An 18,732-nucleotide genomic window follows, 5' to 3' on the forward strand; every position below is an offset into this window, starting at 1 on the left:
TTGCCAAACAATAATGTGTGCTGGTATCTGAACAAAGTCAACTGAATCACAGTATTCACACTGCAGTTTCTGTTCCACAACAAAATTAAAACATTACAGGCACTGTGCAAGACATAGATATATAAAGAAAATTTTAAATTTTCTACTTCTGTTATTCTTATTTTTAAAAGTATAGGCTCATTATGCTGTTAAGTCTTAATGTATTGACATGGCAATATTTCTCAGTCTTTTTTCATATCTGTTGTATTAATAATGACTTTTGTGAGAAGAGAGCCGAAGACTACATGAGTTTGGTATACTGAGGAATAGTACCTGTACAGTTCCATAATTAAATAGACCTATGCCCTAATTATCTAATTTTCACTAAAGTAGTCCCCTCAAAATGGACAAGTGGGTTAAACAAGATTTCTATAAAATAATAGTTGATAGTATCTTAATAATTTAAGAGTAAGCAGAAATTGATTATAGTAGTTCTGAAATTTTTTAATCTGCCTCACATGAGGTAGAACTTTGTGACATTGCCTTTTCTAAAAATATTTGTTTGAGAAAGAATCAAGAATATCAAGAATATCATTTGAAATGCAGATTTTCCTCAATAAAAGTCAATAGTTAAAAGTAAATTTTCTTTGGGAGATATTAGTCATTGAAAAAATTAAGTCACTTATTAGGAAGCTATCTTACTAATCTTTATCTGTGCAAATGCTCTACTAGATATGTAATTTATCAGTATAGAAGTTCATATATGTGTTTCATACCTCAATAAATATACTATATTAGAGATGCATAACCTGAAAGCATGGAGGCCAATTTAGAGTATTTTGCCTCAATTCTGAAAAAGCATTAAGACTTCCATGTACACATGTTCAGGCTGCAAATGTACATTTAAATTACTTATTTCAGAAATTTTAATAAATAAAATGAGAAAATACTGGCTATTTTTTAAAGATAAGAAACGTTTGAAAATTCTAGAAATAATTAATTACAAAGTAATCAAAACCATAAGAACAGGTAACTGTATATCCCTAAAACTTAATTCATTTGCAGATTTTCTTCTGGATAGTACAGGCCCATCTGTAGAGTGACAGAGTTTGTGACAGAGGAAAAGAGTGGTCTGATCAAATTAAGATGACTTAGGCATGGAAACTCAGTTCTCCCTAGAAATAAAGATTCTATAAAGATGAAGAATGGTAACACCTCTAGGTTAGTGATGTGAACTGGGATTGAAGTCAACCCCACAAGTATTTCTTTTGATCAGGAAACTGCTGGATGTCAAATGCTTTATGTATACCCTTCTTACAAGTCCCTTACTAATACCTTTTTGCCACCACCACAGACAACAACAAGGGATATGTGATAATGTAATATTTCTAAAGAAATACAAATATATGACATGGAATGAATATTAGTCTAGATCTCTTCAACTCTATTCCTCAAGAGTTTCTTCAACTCCAGTAGTGCTCAAAGTATTCTCCCAAGAATCAAGAGTCCCAGAAAATCCTTCAGGCACTGTTGTAATAGCAGGTGGTAGGAAATTCATTATAACTAACTAGATTTTACTCTTTGGTCATTTCTACAGGCATATTTCTCTTTCATGTTACATTGAAAGTTTGCCATTACAAATATGGAAATCAGAGGTTCTGTTCCCAATAATGTATTGAACCTAATTCTTTGTAAGTCCTACTTCTCCTGTAGATGCCACAAATGATCTTGTAGAAATTAAATGGATAAAAAAGATGATAGATACACATTTGTCAATATTTAAAAACAAACTGAGAAATTGCAAACATTGATAAGAAAATGAATAATGCATTCATTTCTAATGAGATTTCCCAAGCAGTATAATCTGGGGGAGGATATCATTTTAAATTGCTTCCTTTTATCATAAAATAAAACAAACCTTATCAAAATCATATTATTAAGTGAACATACCCTGAAATGCTTTATATATTACTTATATAACATATCAATTTTCAGTCATAAAGAAATTACAAATATTTTCTATCTCTAATGATAAAAGTTTGGAGTTAAATCAATTGAATGATTTTTAAAACGAAGTAAAGGTTTGAAATATTCTGTTAAGTTTTAAATACTGAATTCAGAAAAGCATAAAAACTCATTTCTGTATAAACATTTTCAGGCTGAAAAAGAATATCAAAATTGTCTATATCAGAAATATTCAATAGATAAAGTAAAAATTACTAGCAGTTTTCAATGAAATGGATGTAAATTTTTGAAGCATGTTCTTATAAAGTCATTAAACCAACAAAACATGTGAGTTTATCATCCTGAAATTCAGCTCATTTCAATTTTAATAAAATGTTTTTATATAAATCTTTACATTCTCTTTTAAATTAATATCAAAGAAACTATGTGCTTTACTGTATTACCTTTTAAAATAAGAGACACAGAAAATCATAAATGAGGTTATATTACTAATTAGCATACTGTCTCCACTACCTATAGTACACTACAAAAAAAAGTGGCTTCCATTTTATCACATAGATGAAACAGTTATCTTTCAGGGTTTGAAATTTCTGTGATCTTTATGCTTAATAAGCTCAGTAAAAGGCATTCAAATTACATCACTTTTGTCTTGGAAGTTAAATTGGGAAATATTGCATTCTCTGAGATGATAAACTCTGCTGAAGATAAATTATCATGAGAAATAGTTTTAATTGATTTACCATAATAAAAGTTATGTGACTTTGAAGTGCAAATGACACATTAAAATGAATCTACAGTATGTTGATAATAAAGTGGCTTCTTTGTTAATGGAATTACTGACACTGCAGATGCTTTCAGGAGTGATGTCTTCTACTGTTAATCAAGAGACATCGATGTAAAATGAATATGCTGTTTATTTAAATCCCAGCCCAACTTTCTCACTTTTTGCTTCAGAGTAGGTCAATAATAAGGTCAGAATATTGAAGAGTCTGGTTATCCTAATATATATTCCAGCTGTTCCACTTCTGTTTTTTCCTAAACATCTTGACTACATGCCCAGGTTCTTCCTGTGTATGTAAATCAGAAAGACTGTGAGAGCAAAGGCCTGTGACAAAGGCCACATGAAGTTCAAGTTCAGAGGCTTATATACACGTAGACTAGTTGCATATATTTTCATAGTATATATTCCTAAAGTCCGAACATAAAGATTAAATGGAAAGCAGTAAATATTTTCGTATTTAGGTTTTGTTTTGATGCTAAGAAAAAATAAAATATTACACATTTACTTGATGATTCAGTACAATAATTTTGATTAAAGTAACAATATGCCATGTGACTCTTCTTAAAGTATTTACTAAAAAAATCCATTTGAATAGTGAAATAATTTGAACATACTTACTATTGTATTAATCACATTACTTATCAGGATATGATTCTACTTATCAATAGCAGTGCATACAAGTAAGGTTTAATATTATTGATCAGTGTAACTGAAAAGTAAATTCAAATCTCAGGCCATTTTCCTCTTTCAAAGAGGTTTTGCTGCTTGTTTCAATGCTAGGTTCAGATTGTTACTACAACAACACAAAATATGCAGAAATAAACTCCAGTTTATTTGCTCAAGAACATTCTAATGAATAATCATGAAGTGATATAAAAAGGCTTAAGATCAATAGGAATTATAAATATGAGTTATGAAATCCAATCCTGTTATATCTAATATATACCTCTGACTGACATTAATGTGATCTTATGTCTCAATAATCAACACAAAATTTCTTACTTACTGAATTCTTTATACTAAATTTAATACAAAGTATCCTATCATCCTATGTTACATACATCAATGGTGAATTGTAAGACTCTGTTATAAAGTCCTTATTGCAAACAGGAGAAAGAGTACAAGTGTTATAATAATATTGCTACTTGAGATAATAATTTGATATACTGTTTAGATAGATTTCAAGATAAATAAGACTGAATGAAAATAACAATGATTATATAATAATCATAAAATAGCCATAAAGAAAAAACATTTCTGAAATGCGTTATTTTTTAAATATTATACAAAGATGAAACCCAAATTATTTATTAGAGCTATTTTCCTATTAAGTAATATAACTTTTAGAACCATGGTATTTGAATAAAACTGCAAAACTTAAACAGCAAGAAAAAGAAATTACTTGACATTTCAATTTAGAAGAAATTATGCCTAAGGATATTAATACTTGAATTTTATTGTTTAAATATATTCCTCTGATAATTCTTTATCTTGATAGAATTTATTCTTTGCAGACTTATTATTTAAACCCAGAAAATACTGGTCTATGGTATTTTAACCACAAATTTTACATAGAAATATGATTTTACATAGAAGTAAACATCAGGAGTCTTCTTGCATGCATTCATTTACCAATTTGCACCACTCATGCATTCTTTCCCCTTTCAACTTGGAAAGCTTCTATCTGATATTTTAGTGGCTGTTTAAACAAAAATAGATGTTTATCTCTTTAAAATTTTGCCAGGAAGCTGTCACTTTCCCATTTACTCAAGCTATGTTGTGACAGAATGTGTCAGCTTCTCACACAAATGAAAAGAGATATAGACCTGTATTTACTTTAGCTGAAAAATAAGTAGTCATCAATTCAGAGAAAAGTGTTTCCCATCTGAAAGATGAAGTAAATAGGGTGGTTGAGAGAGGCAAGTATTTCCTAATTCTTAAAAGGCATATGTAAACCAAACACACAGCCTTGATTCATTTGGGTTATCATCCTGAGAGTGGATAATCTCATCCTATATAAAAGTTGGTCCTTCACTCAATCTGCCTTTCACAGTACAAGATTTTGTTTTAAAAATAATGAACAGTTATGAAGTTAACCTTCCTACATTCTCTCCTATACAGGCTGAAAGCTTCAGAGATTTAAATGGAATAAAGAAAACAATCATCTTTAAAATCATATTAAATTCAAAGCAAATTATTGAAAATCATAGTAGTTTCAAAGCAAATATAATTGGTAGAGATTGGTCCAAAACGTTATATGTTACTAGGGTGTTTGAATGAATTGTAATGATTTCAATATACGTTGAATAGTAAATGTATCATAAGTAATATTTATTTTCATTAACATATCTTTTTTGTTTACTATTTTATAGGTTAAAATTCCATTGAAAATATTACTGAGTACAATGAGAGTAGTAGTATTGATAGGGAACCAATGATAAGCAGTGATAGATTTTTCAAAACTGATTAGATTTGTGCCATTAAATCTATAAAGAAGAAATGTCCTTAATAGACCATGAAGAGTAAACTAGCATAAGGGAAGAAAAATATTTTAAAGTTAAGCACTTCTGAACAAAACATACATACTGACTACATACTTGACTTCTATAGATTACTAATATACAAGATGTGTTCTTTGTCTCCTTGATTGTTACAGGATCAAAATAAAACCTATTAACTGGATTTCTGGGAAAACTCTTTGAGTACAAAAGCAAATTTTACATTTAAAAATAGACATAAAAACTACAGATGTTATAATGTAAACTGTATTTTTCTTTCAATTGACAATTCAGTATGATTAGGGAGATGCAATGTTTTAAATTTTTCTTCATTTGTTTATTTTAATTTCTCTTTCTTCCCATCTAGGAAGGGGAGAATGGGAGAGAGAGAGAGGAGAAGAGGAAGAATTGAGGGGAAGTAAAGGCAGAAATCAATTTTATAAAATAGCATACAGTAGTTTTAGCTGTCTCTGGAAGTCATCTCGGGGATATTTGAATTTTCTATGAGAATATTTAACTTTCATACTTCAGTTTTAATTCAAATTAAAAATTACTATTAGCATAAAATACTGTTCAGCTGCACAACCCCTTATTACTAAACACTGGTAAATAATTTAGGTTCTCCTGTCTTTATGTTCATGGTCTCATGAGCTCCACGTCTTAATACAGCTCATGTAGTTTGTTAATGAGAAAATGACAGGAACATTTAATATATAAGTAATAGTATAATAAGAATTTATTATAAATTAAAAATAATTTATTATAAAATGAAAATCAATGCAGTACTTTATTATTCACAATAAAGGACTACAGTAGATAAAACACAAGTGATAACATAATTAATTTAACTTTAAGATATGGAATGTAGTAGTATAAGTGTGCAAAACTTTTTTTTACTAAATTAATTTTTTAATATATTTGTTGTTTGGTTGAATTTATTTTTTCTATTTTTCTTCTGTTTTCATTAAGTTTATGTATGCATTTATTTTATAATACTCACAAAAAATCTCTGCCACTTCACATACATTTTATTCTTCTTAGAGGCAAATCATTTCAGTTATTCTAGCCATTACTTAATTTTATAACTTACCTCCATGTCTCTAAAAATGTTAGTACATTTTGTATTATTTCACAATTATATTTCCTCCATATTATTTTCTACTAGATAAGGGGGGAATTCAGCTTTCTTTCATATATGACCACACCAGCACTTCTCAGCCATTAATTTGCAGAGTATATCAAATTAAAATATAGAAGAGCCAGTTAAAAATTTAACTGGGAAGACTGTATTTTATCTGGCAGGCTTAATACTCCTCAATCTTTTTAATATCATTGCCTAAGAGTTCGAGGAGATCAACATTCATTGTGGATAAAGTTATGACCCTGTAAATAATTGATAGATGAGCTTTAAATTTGCGAGGATTCTTACAACCATTGTAGTACAACACTATGTTTTTTTTTCTGATATAGCAATTATCATTTTTTCTTTTCCTTAAATTTTAAATCTCATTTATTTCCAAACACTATTTAATAGCCTAAATCTTTTCTTAGTTGCTTCATATTTCTCAAGTAATCTATCATTTCCCTCTTTCCTCTTTCTTAAGGATATAAGATATAAAACAGTCAATATAGAAGCACCTTATGACCCTGGGGACTCTGTGACTTTGTTAAGATATAAGATGTTTTTCCTGGATGAATTCTTTTTTTCCAGGTTTATATCTTATTCTGGGGAGTTCCTCTTAAAGTGGCCTTCTGAGACAGTGAGCATAGGAAGCTTCTTTTCTTTTTTTATTGTCTTGTTTTTGTTGTTGCTGTTGTTTAAGATCTTGTGTGCCTGAAAAATGTATGTTGCTAACCTAACACTAGATAGATTGCCTTAGCATGTAGTTAGAGGCTTGAAATATTTTCCACTATAAACCAGAAAGGCCTTTCTCCATAGAAGGGATTCTAGTAGAATGTACTCCTGAAAAGACAAAGCTCCACTTGCTGAGATTTTTTGAGTCTATTGTTTTGCTTTGTGTTTTGAATTCAATGCATTCCCAATCTATGCACAGTTTGAGTGAGAAGAAGATAAAACCCTTACTAGTGGAGGTATCAGAAGATAGATACTAAGATAACCAGAAGATCAAGAACTTTATGAGGCAGTCCATAGAAACAAAGAAATCAAAGAGAGGGTGAGACATAAAATCTGTGCTTAAACTATACCCAAACTTACTTGACTAAACTATGCAGATACAGAGAATAATTCTAGAGGCCCAAAGCAAAAATACAATAGACTAAAATCAGTAGCAGACAAGAAAGGAACAGAGGTATCAAGTATTATACACTGTAGAAGAAAACACATTTTCTACTTTGAGGAAGTCAAATGACTAATAGAACAGAAAAACATAAATCCTCTGAGATAAAAGAATCCAGAATCACTAATACATCTTATTTACAATGTCAAGTTTTCAATATATTTTATATAGATATTCAAAAAAGGAGAAAGGTATAATAAATACTCAGTATGAAAGGAAATCTGCAGAAACTGACTTTAACTGGTCCCAGACCCTAGACTTTGCAAGCCAAGATTGAAGACAGCTTTGGCAACTATGCTCAAGTAAGGAGAAAAGACCATAATGCAAAGACAGATTGAGGATTTTTTTTAAAGAAGAAAAATAACATTTATTTACACTCATCTGCACAATTTGCCTTTTCAAGCAGTGTTTCAGCTAGTAAGAAATAATTACTATCAAAGTACAAGTATCCAATTTGAATACACATGGAGCAGATCCAAAAGCTCAGGCTCACATTCAAATTGAAACAAAACAAGACAAAGCTGGGCATGGTGACACAAGCCCATAGTTCCAGCTACTCTTGTAATCCCAGCAACTCTGGAGGCTGAGGCAGAAGGATCAAAAGTGCAAGACCAACCTCCACTATTTAGATAGACTATCCCAAGATAAATAAATAAATAAATAAATAAATACTGGGAATGTACCTCAGTGGTAGAGCATCCCAGTGAAATCCTCAGTACCAGAAGATGGGGATGATGATAAAACAAAACAACACAGAAAAACCCTATTTTACTCCAATACACAAGACTGGATCTCCAGAAGGAAAAAAAAATGGGTAACTCTTGTAGATTTAGATTTACTTCTGCTAACAAAGAGCAAAGCAATGATTTCCAAACTGGTCTTACCTTCAGACTGGTTTGGGAATCAGAGACTCCAATTCATTTGTTCTGGGGTATGACTATGTATCCCTCTAATCCCTTTATCTATTCATATATATGTCTTTTTTTTCCATCTCTAGTTAGGAATCAAGGTATGAAGAATACAGAATTATCTGGTTAAATATATAGCCATATATATATATATATATATATATATATATATATATATATATATATATAATTTATGTATTATATATTATTTATGTACATTATCTGGTTATATATATATAGAGAGAATATATATTTAATATACATATATATATATATATATTTAATTATAATTTAGCCAATTAAAGGAGCATATTTTAATCCTCAAAACAAAAAAAAATGTGATGTAAATAGGTACAAGTAGAATGTCAATCAATATTTCTAGAAGAATATAAATATATTTTGATTAATCCAAAATAAGAGAGAAGAAAGGGCTCAGGGACTGAAGACCAAAGGGAAAACAAATTCAAAATATCAGACATAAATACAACTGTATTGTTAACTATGTTCAATGATAATATGCCAGATGCTCCAATCAAAAAATTAATTATCAAACGAGACTTAAAAAAGAACAAAATATGTTGTCTATTTACAGAATGCACATTTTAAATATACACACCCAAATAAATTGACTATAAAAGTGTGTGAAGCTGGATATGATGGCATATGCCTGGAATCCCAATGACTGGGGAGGTTGAGGCGAAAAGAGACATTGAAAGATCAGCCTCAGCAACACAGTGATAACCTGTCCTGAAATAAAAAACAAAAAAGTTTGCTGGTGATGTAGCTCAGTGGCAAAGTGCCCCTGGTTCAATCTCCAAAAACAGAAAAAAAAAGTGATCGGGTATTACCCTGTAACCAAAGTATTTAAAAATTGAAGTGGTTAAGGTAACATTAGGAAATAGAAAATAAAATACTGTGTTTTTGGAGAAAATAATACTGATACACTAAATCACAATAACATTAAGGCATATTAACATATACCAAATACATAGCTATTATAAATATAAATATACCTTATAACCGTTTCTTTAAATACATGAAATAAAGATCATTAAGACTACCAAAGCCTGGAGAAGGGAACAATGGTGGAGACATCCCAGGACATTAGAAAGGATAATGTGGTAGGATAATGCAGTGGTTTGTGGTGGAATGTTTTACTAAACACAAAGCAACTTGGATCATCCCAATACAGAATGGTCATTGAAACAACCAGATACAAAAGTACACATTATATAATTTCACTTACTAGAAATATAATGAAATGCAAATTAAGAAATAGTGTCTAAAAGCAGATAAGTACTTGACTAGAACTCAGATTGGGCTGCAAGGGGATTAATAAAAGGGATCATCAGGGAAGTTTTGGGAGTGAAGTAAATGTTCTGTGCCTTGATAGGATTATGCATATACATTGGGCATCTTTATAAAAGCTAGACAAATTATACAATTAAAATTAATGTTGTTTATACAACTAAAATTAATTAATGTTAAAATTAATCAAATAAATTAAAAATTTTTCCTCGATAAAAAGTAAACACAAAAGGCAGTTTATGATTTACTACCTGTTATGGGCTAAATTGTGTCAAACCCAAAACTCATATGCCAAGCATTCTAACTCCCAGTACCTCAGATTGTGACTATGATTTGGAATTGGGTATTTATAGGGATAAACTAAAATGAGGTCATTGGGGTGGACCTGCATCTAATATGACAAATATCCTGTTAAGAAAGGGAAATTTCCATATAAGAGGGAAGATAATGTGACACACAGGGAGAAGGCGGCTATCTACAAGCCTATGAGGCCTGAACCAGTTCCTTCCCTGCTGGCACTTTGATTTCAGCCTTCTAGACTCCAGAAGTATAAGAAAGTAAGCTCCTTTTGTTTAGACCATTTCATCTGTAGTATTTTTATGGCAATTCTAGCAAGCTAATGCGTTAATACCCACAGTTATAGTAAATACAAAATGATTTCTATACATTATTAAACATGAAAAACAGTAACACAGAATGACACCTCTTAACCAGTGTGGGGGTTAACCCTAAAGGGTCGGAGTTGTTTCCATTGCAGTCACAAAAACTCTTTCAGCTTAGTTCCGGCCAGCTGCTTAATGAGGATAGCTATAAACTTTAGACTACATAAACGTGGTGCATTAGTCTTCTTCAGTATATTGGTATATTAGTGTCCTCCATAAATCTTCTATTCCAAGCTGTTCAAATTACCATTGAAAGAGAAAATATGAGTCTTCCAACTTAAAACAGTTCATGGATAATGATGACTCTTGTAAAATGAGTGTTTGAAAGTGTCTTGAAAAAATACAGAGATTTTTTTTTTTTTTCTCCCTGCTCATGCTGTTCCCTTCTGGGTAGCTGCTGACACTGCTGACCTCCATGAAACTGCCTTCTCCCTTGTGTCCTGCTTCTCCTCTCTCATTGTTTGTTCTTTTTGAGTGCCCTTCATGGGCTTCTACAGAGAGATTTTGAGATGAAATCAAATATGAAACAAATTACTGGAGAACAAAATGTTCTTAATGACATTGTATTGTTACATTAATGATAAATCTTACTTTCAAAATCATGCGAACTGAGCCTTTTCTTTTTCTTTCTTTTCTTTTTTTTTTTTTTTTTTTTTTTTTTTTGGTCTCCATAAGCAATGTTCTTCAGGTATTGTGAACTGCCACTGCTGAAGGTTGCTGTAAGGGGAGGCCAAGAGGCGAAACTCCAGTACACCATCAAAGCTTCCATTTGGGAAATCCATTTTTTAACTATTCATATGCTATATGTGATTTGTTATAAAATTACATCTAAATATAGACCCTGGGTCAAAAATGTTGCTTTCCACTTATCCTTAAAAAAAATATATCAAGTCTCTAATTTCTGAGTATCTGAACATTAAGAATAAGAATTTATTTTATGCCAATATTTATGCTAATGTACAAATAATTAAATAACCAACTAGGCATTTCTGATGTCTTTTCATCTAGTTTTCAAATGTTTAGTTTGACTTCATGTAAAACGATTTCTGAATATGTCTTCTTTGTAATTTTTATGGTATTTTATCACTCAACTTTATGCCCTGTTGGTTAGTTTCCTTAATTTAAATACTATATCTTATAAATCTCCATTGATTTGAATTTAATGAATATATTTACAACACTTTATGTGATTGAAAAATAAAAGTATCAGTTAATTCCAAACCAGACAGCCAAAGGAGAAAAATAATCAGAAGCAAATATTAAAATAAAGATATGCAAATGAAGAAATTGCAGTCTAAGTTAGCATACTGTGGATATAAAAAGCTTATTTTTGAGTAGTAGAATGTTCACATCCATTATCTTACAATTTTTAAATTGTTCTGCTTTACTCTCTGAACACTTGTATTAAGCAATTATGAGACATGTGTCTGAAGTTTCTATAAAAATCAACAAAATTAAATTGCTAAGAATATCAGAAAGACCAAATTGTGCATATATTTTAAAGAAACACTGACCTTACATTCAAGTGTATTATTTTAATGTCTCAACAATTTTTCAAATACATATTTATGTATATACATTTATGAAAACATGATAATAATTTATTCAAATGAAATAAAATTATTATTGTTAGGTATTTTTTCCACTAGAGACAAAGAATATTCAGAAAAGCCACTTAAAATCAACGTGGATACTCCATTTGCAAACAAAAGAAAGATGAGAGCCAACAGACTAAATTAAAAAAGAATAAGTAAATGTTTAAGCAAACAGAAAAGAATTGTCTTGATTTTTTTGGCTTATAGTCTAAGTCTGTGATTATAAGATCAAGCTGGTTCAAAGATCTAAATGGCTATGTCGTATAAATGATTTGCATTGTGTCAAGCTCACAAGATTTAAGATGCAGTTCATTCATTTTACCACATATAGACATGCTCTTAGCCTACCAGCCTATCCATTATACTCCCCTGCCTTTTAAGCAATACCACTTCAACAGCATACTTAGTATAAACAGATCTCAGCTAGAGAGAACCCATGCCCTGGTCTCTCAATTCACAATGCTCAAGGATGACTTGTAAATTCAAATTCCTGAAATCTAATGTATTTTAGGTTAGGAGTAATATATTAGATGTATACAGGTAATCTGCATGCTTGGGAAAACAAATGGTTGTACACCAACCTCACAGAGGTTCCAATTTGCTCTCTAGGTCACCCCAAAGAAATTCTCCCTGTGGGATTTTGCCTTTAGAGAGACAAAGTGAATTGATTCTGTTGAAATATTCATTAAATTAAAAGGCTTCATTTACTATTCTAAAAGCAATTAATCAGTTTTCCCCACTCTGCATAGTACAGTATTAGCTACCACTTCACAAAAGTGCATTACTGCTCTAGGGAGAATGCAATGTGTTGCAACAAAAATTGATAGAGTCTGTTAAGAAAGTTAGTTATAGTCACAAAGAAAGTTAAATTTTTGTTGTAATACAGAAAACCTTGAAACAGCCAATTTACTAAAACTGCTTAGCAAATAGCAATTGAAATTTTTCACCCATAAGGAAAACAGTTCTTATGAATATATCTGAAGAGTTGAAACTGTTCAATACATTTAAATAAAAGGGCAAGTAAAGGCTACTTTTAAAATAATAGTAAGTGTTGAGCTTTATAAAAAAGGTATTGAAATATGTTTATGGCAATGATATTAGTAAGTACATCTGATCATAAAAATATGTCAATATCTGCAACTTCTCTATGTGCTCAAATATTTATGATTAATTATTCTATTAACAATGTGTGGGGCACATCAATCCTAGGTCACTAGCTGAACATAACCCAGGTCAATAGTTACAGGATATTGTGAACCAAGACAGCATTTCAGTACAATATTCAAATCATTACATGGTTTTGACATAGTATATAATGAAAAATTAATGCATTTTACTAGGTTATTCAGAATCTCTAATTATAGGTAAAACTGGCAAAATGAAAAAAAAAATCTATATTTATATCAATAAGTGTATATCAAAGGAAAATATGGGTAGTATAAAATAATAAAAATAAAAAAAGAATTGTCCTAAAATATGAAACATTTAACTAATTGATTTTTAGTATAATATAATAAAAAAGTGTATCAAATTTTTAAATGTTTATTCATTTAAAAAGTTTATTAAGTTTAATTTTAAGGAGAATATCAAGAATGTCATAGACGGGACTACTATCCTAGGGAATACCTAAACAAGGCTAGACACGTCATTAAATATATATATATTTACACACACACACACACACACACACACACATATTTGTTGTTGTTGTTGTTGTTGTTTCTGTTGTTGTTGTTGTTTTTGTTGTTTTCTTCTTTGGAAACTGCAAACCATGCCTTGAGAATCTAACAAATTTCTTTGGTATATTGCATAATTATGTACAACCTGTAAATATTGTATATTTAGAAATTGCAAATCCTTTCATAAGGTTTCTTTTTAAAAACTTTTTTGGGGGAGTGGATGTTAGTTAACATAAAGGGAAAAATTTTGAGATTGTGAAAGAACTAACTTAAAAAGTAAATGAAAATGGGCATATTCCAACTGATATCAGTACTTAACTCTATGAAGAGCTTTCTAATTCAAATAAAAGAATGAGTGTACATGTAATCTTGGAAAGCAGTGGACCACAGTGGTCTCTCTCCATTCAGAGGGTCTTTGTGGAAACCCAGGCTGTATCTAGTATTAGCGGCATGTCCTTGGTCAGTTTACTAAACCCTTGGGATTCTAGTTTATGTAGATATATAATGAAGATGAACTAGTATTTCTGTTGCAAAATATAAAATAGGGTATCTTTAAAGGGCTAAGCATTGTGTGGGTAGTCAATAAGCACAAACCAATAACTTTTTATCCTTTATCTCATTATTATTTTTTAAAAACCATAAGAGATATTAAAATATAAATGATAAGCTAAAAGATGTCTTAATATCATCTGTGCAGACAAAAATATATAGACCATGGTTGTAATATTTGTTTGGAGCAGAAGAATCAAATGATTTTCTAACCGAAAGATTTTGTACTCAACTCTCCAATATACTAACCAAAATAGTCAAGCCAGGAATCACTAAATGAATTCTCATTAACTACCTTTAGACCTATTGTTAGTAAACTTGTTGATACCATATTTTTATCATACTTGATCTTTACAACAACTTGTAACATGAACATTATTGTTCCCAACATACATTTTAGTCATACTCCACATGGTAACCAACCTTTAATAAATTATTATTCGGTGAATGTGATGTCCTATAAGGTTATATACTACTGTCTGAAAAGGCAATCACAATAAGTCTATATTCTCCAAATTTATACCTTTATGATGATAATATTTCTTCATGTAATTCAACCATAAATATAGATCCCAAAATATTGAATAAAGAAGATATAAGAATCTAGATGTCTTCTCCTAAGTCAGATTATTTAGAATTTGCCCCCAAAATTCATCTATTTTAACATATTATTTTAGCATATTATTTTAACACATTTTAAAATTGTTACTGTATAGTTGAATTTTATTTTTATGTCAAACAAAAATACTTCTTAATTTCAGTTTTGATTTCTACATGGAAAACATAGATAAATATAAACCACAAAGCTCTTCATAGTCTAACAAATTTTATGTGGTCATAAGACCCCAAAATTTAAGAACTGCTATCACATATTTTTTAAAACAAGCACCAATTGGTTTTAGGAAACTAATAGAATAATAAAAAAGAGAAAAAATACTTTACAAAAAGCTTTGATTACTTAACATTATAATGATACTGTTAACTAGAACAAACTGATTTAAGCCAAAATGCAAGCAAACTTTAGAAGCTATATAGAGTCAAGGTCAATGTACATGAAGGAATTTGATAATAAACACTTGGGAATCTATTGGAATTTATTCACTGACCCTGAAACATCAGCTTAACATAGCTACTAATATGGCATACGTTCTGCAGTGTCCCTTTATAGGTGAAAATATATTTTGGGCACTCTAAATACCCACAAAAAAACACACTACTATTTAGGTAGAGCTAGTAAATGAATATAAATAAAAATAACTTCATATGTCAGAATGAAGTTTGTCTTAACAATTCATGTTAGCTTCAGTGATATGGTACTTCCGAAAGAATCTTGTTATTGCATAGTTTTGAGCTTGATTCCCCAAAACGTCAAATTGCTTCCCTTATGCCCTAGAGCACTGACCTAATAAAAATGTGATCACCATATAGGTAGAAATTTATTACTTTACTAGTGACTTTTTATGTGAACACATAGCACAGAAGAAACTAATTTGTGTATTAGGGAGGGAAATTAATTAGCATAGAACAAAGACTAAATGACATTTACTATTAGAAGTGAAATATAGCATTTGAATTTGCCAATCTGTTTGAAAGAATGGTATTAATAATTTTATCCAATCTAAATCCCAAATACTTATTTTCTATTTTTTATAAATATACTTCAAAGCAAATTTTATAAATTCTAAACTTGTGAGGAAAAAAATGTGCAACATAAATAAATTTGAAAACAAATATACAAAGTGTATTGTGAACCCTCTTCCTCCCACCCCACTCCCAACAGAAAAGGAACTAACAAAAAGAGAAAGTTCCTAGCTCAGGACAGGAAAGTATTTCTCAACTGAAAAATGTACAGATTTCATGAATATCTGAAAAACATAAAATTCTGCTACAGCATACACTGAAATAAAATAAGATACATTTGAGCATATTTGTTTCTAATATTATATGTATATAAAAATAATTAATGTAAACATCTAGATATCTTGTGTAATTTGTACAATTTGTGCACTTTATGTTGACTGGCTAACTCAGAAATTGATAATTTTTTCCTAGTTATATCATAAATTATTATATGAACTCTTCATTATTCTTTGAAAATCACTAGTCAAGATCATTTAACTTTTAAATATACTCTGTTTTAGATTCTATAATACCAGACTTATAATTTTAATTTATTTTTAATTATCTCAAGGGCATATTTATTTATTGTAAATAATTTGATATAGGTCCATTTGCAATTACTATTGGTATCAGATCAATATTGGTATCAGAGCCACCATTTTATGTCTGGAGCCATTTTTTTCCAGGGACTTCTAAGTTTCAATTCAGGAGATATTTTATTCAGGGAGACCTCTCAGTCACTGTATTTGTTTATTTTATTTCTACAAATATATAATCATCAGCACTTGGGAACTTAAAAGAAAAAAATAACTCCTGGTTTGATGTAAGGACCATTTTAAAGTTTCATTTTCAAGTGCTTGTGGAATCAGTTCTTAAACTCAAAATAGAAAATATCTCCTCTGATTCTAGCATATAAACACAGAAATTTTCTAATTGCTGCATTTTTGTTAAAATATTGAACCATTTATTAAATGTCCAATATCAACTCTAGTTTATATTTACCTTTTGATTTTTTAAAAAAATAATCATGGTAAATGAGGACTCCTGTGTTACTTCACATTTCACAATTCTGCTGCTTCTCCTTAACTTTGGGGTAATGCATAGTTGGCTTCCAACCTCAGCCATCTCTCCCCTCTTCTCTCAGTGCACACACAGAATTGTCAGAACATTCTATTATTTTTCCCTTAAAATTGAAACCACTTTTATATGTTTCTTTTCAATCTCACTGTCATAAGCCTGTGATAATATTATTTTATTATCAGACTCCTGGGTTTTTTTGGATCTGTCTAATTTTTCAATATCAATTTAATTTTTATATACCAAAAACATATAATGTGTGCTTTGGTCTTTAAATTTTGTTAGTAGCTCCTCATGCACTAGTAAATAATAAAGTGTGAGCAACTTGACAATTCCTTTGTAGGATGCCATAATCCAAAGCATTCTGAAAGTGTTATTTTTCACATACCCAAACACAAACTTGCTTTTAGCTAGGCTTCTGATTTGCTCCTTAAAATACCATAATTTTTTCATGCTTGTGCTTTTGTTTATATATACTTTTTCTTGGATGAACATTTTTTTCTCTTCTTCTGTTCACCTTCTCAAACTACAAGTCCTATATAAACTAAGTTTTCATGATTATTTCTGGGTAAAGAGATGATTCTTTTCTTTCTACATTTTATACTCCTTTTTATTTTAGCTACTTATACAAATGACTTACATGTTAAGGATATTTGGATTCCCAAGTCAGAGACAAAACTTTATATTCACACAGTACTTTTGGCATCATTAATGTCCTCAATTATTCACACCTATCTATACCCAAGCTTTTAACTGTGCCCTTTTTCACTGACTTGAACATGTATCTTGCTTTGATAAATAGAGTAGAATACAGTGTTGGTCTCCTGCTCTTTCCATCTTATTGGAATGATGAAGGAGTGTTATGGTTTAGATAGTAGGTGTCCACCAAAAGCTCATGTGTGAGACAATGCAAGAAAGTTTAGAGATGAAATGATTGGGGTATAAGAATTTTATCCTAATTTGTGCGTTAATCCCCGATAAGGATTAATTTCATGATAACTTACAGGCAATTGTGGTAGGACCTCAGAAGACCAGAATGCCAAATCTGACTGGAGAATAAAGAGTGGGCTCAAGAAGTTTCAGAATAGGAGGACCCTAGTGATAATTGGACTAGAGGTCATTCTTGTTACATTCAGTTAAGAAGTTGTCTACATTTTGACCATATCATGACACTTTATGTGAAGCTCAATTTAAAGGTGACTGGCTGATTACTCTGGCAGAGGAAATTTCAAGATAGCATAGCCTTTGGCTTTGGGTATTGCTGGTGTTTTTTAGCTAAGTTTATTGTGATAATCAGGAGTAAAAATCAAAGCAGAAAGATTTGAAAAACTTGCAGTTTGGCCAGAAAACCTTGAGTAAAACTGGGACTAAGAAATGTGTGGTTGTGAAGCCAGAATTTAAAAAAACAGGTAGTCACGCTAAATAGATAAATCAGGCCAGAATGAAGAAAACAGACCACACTGGTTTGGGTCCAAAGGTTGAAAACTGTGCCCAGGAGATTAAAATATTAATGTCCCCCAAGCCTGGCCTATACTGCCCATGCTAAAAAATTGTTAATGGAGCAATCCCTAAGCAGGCAGGGAACTGCTAACTAATCGTCCTGGGCAACCTTCCTGCCCAAGATAACTCCTTCCTGGCCCCTCCAGCCCACCGGTTTCCCATCTTTTGGCCATCCCACTGAGCACCTCCTAGGTATAGTCCTCACAGGAAGGAGAGAGACAAGGGAAAGAGAGCAGGAAAACAAAGGAAGCCTAGCACATATAAAAAAGGTAGAACACCTCATGGTGTCAACTGTTAAAGAATTAAAGCCACTA

This window comes from Spermophilus citellus (genome assembly GCF_964194105.1).
Source record: "Spermophilus citellus genome assembly, chromosome: 1".
In the NCBI taxonomy this organism is placed as follows: Eukaryota; Metazoa; Chordata; class Mammalia; order Rodentia; family Sciuridae; genus Spermophilus; species Spermophilus citellus.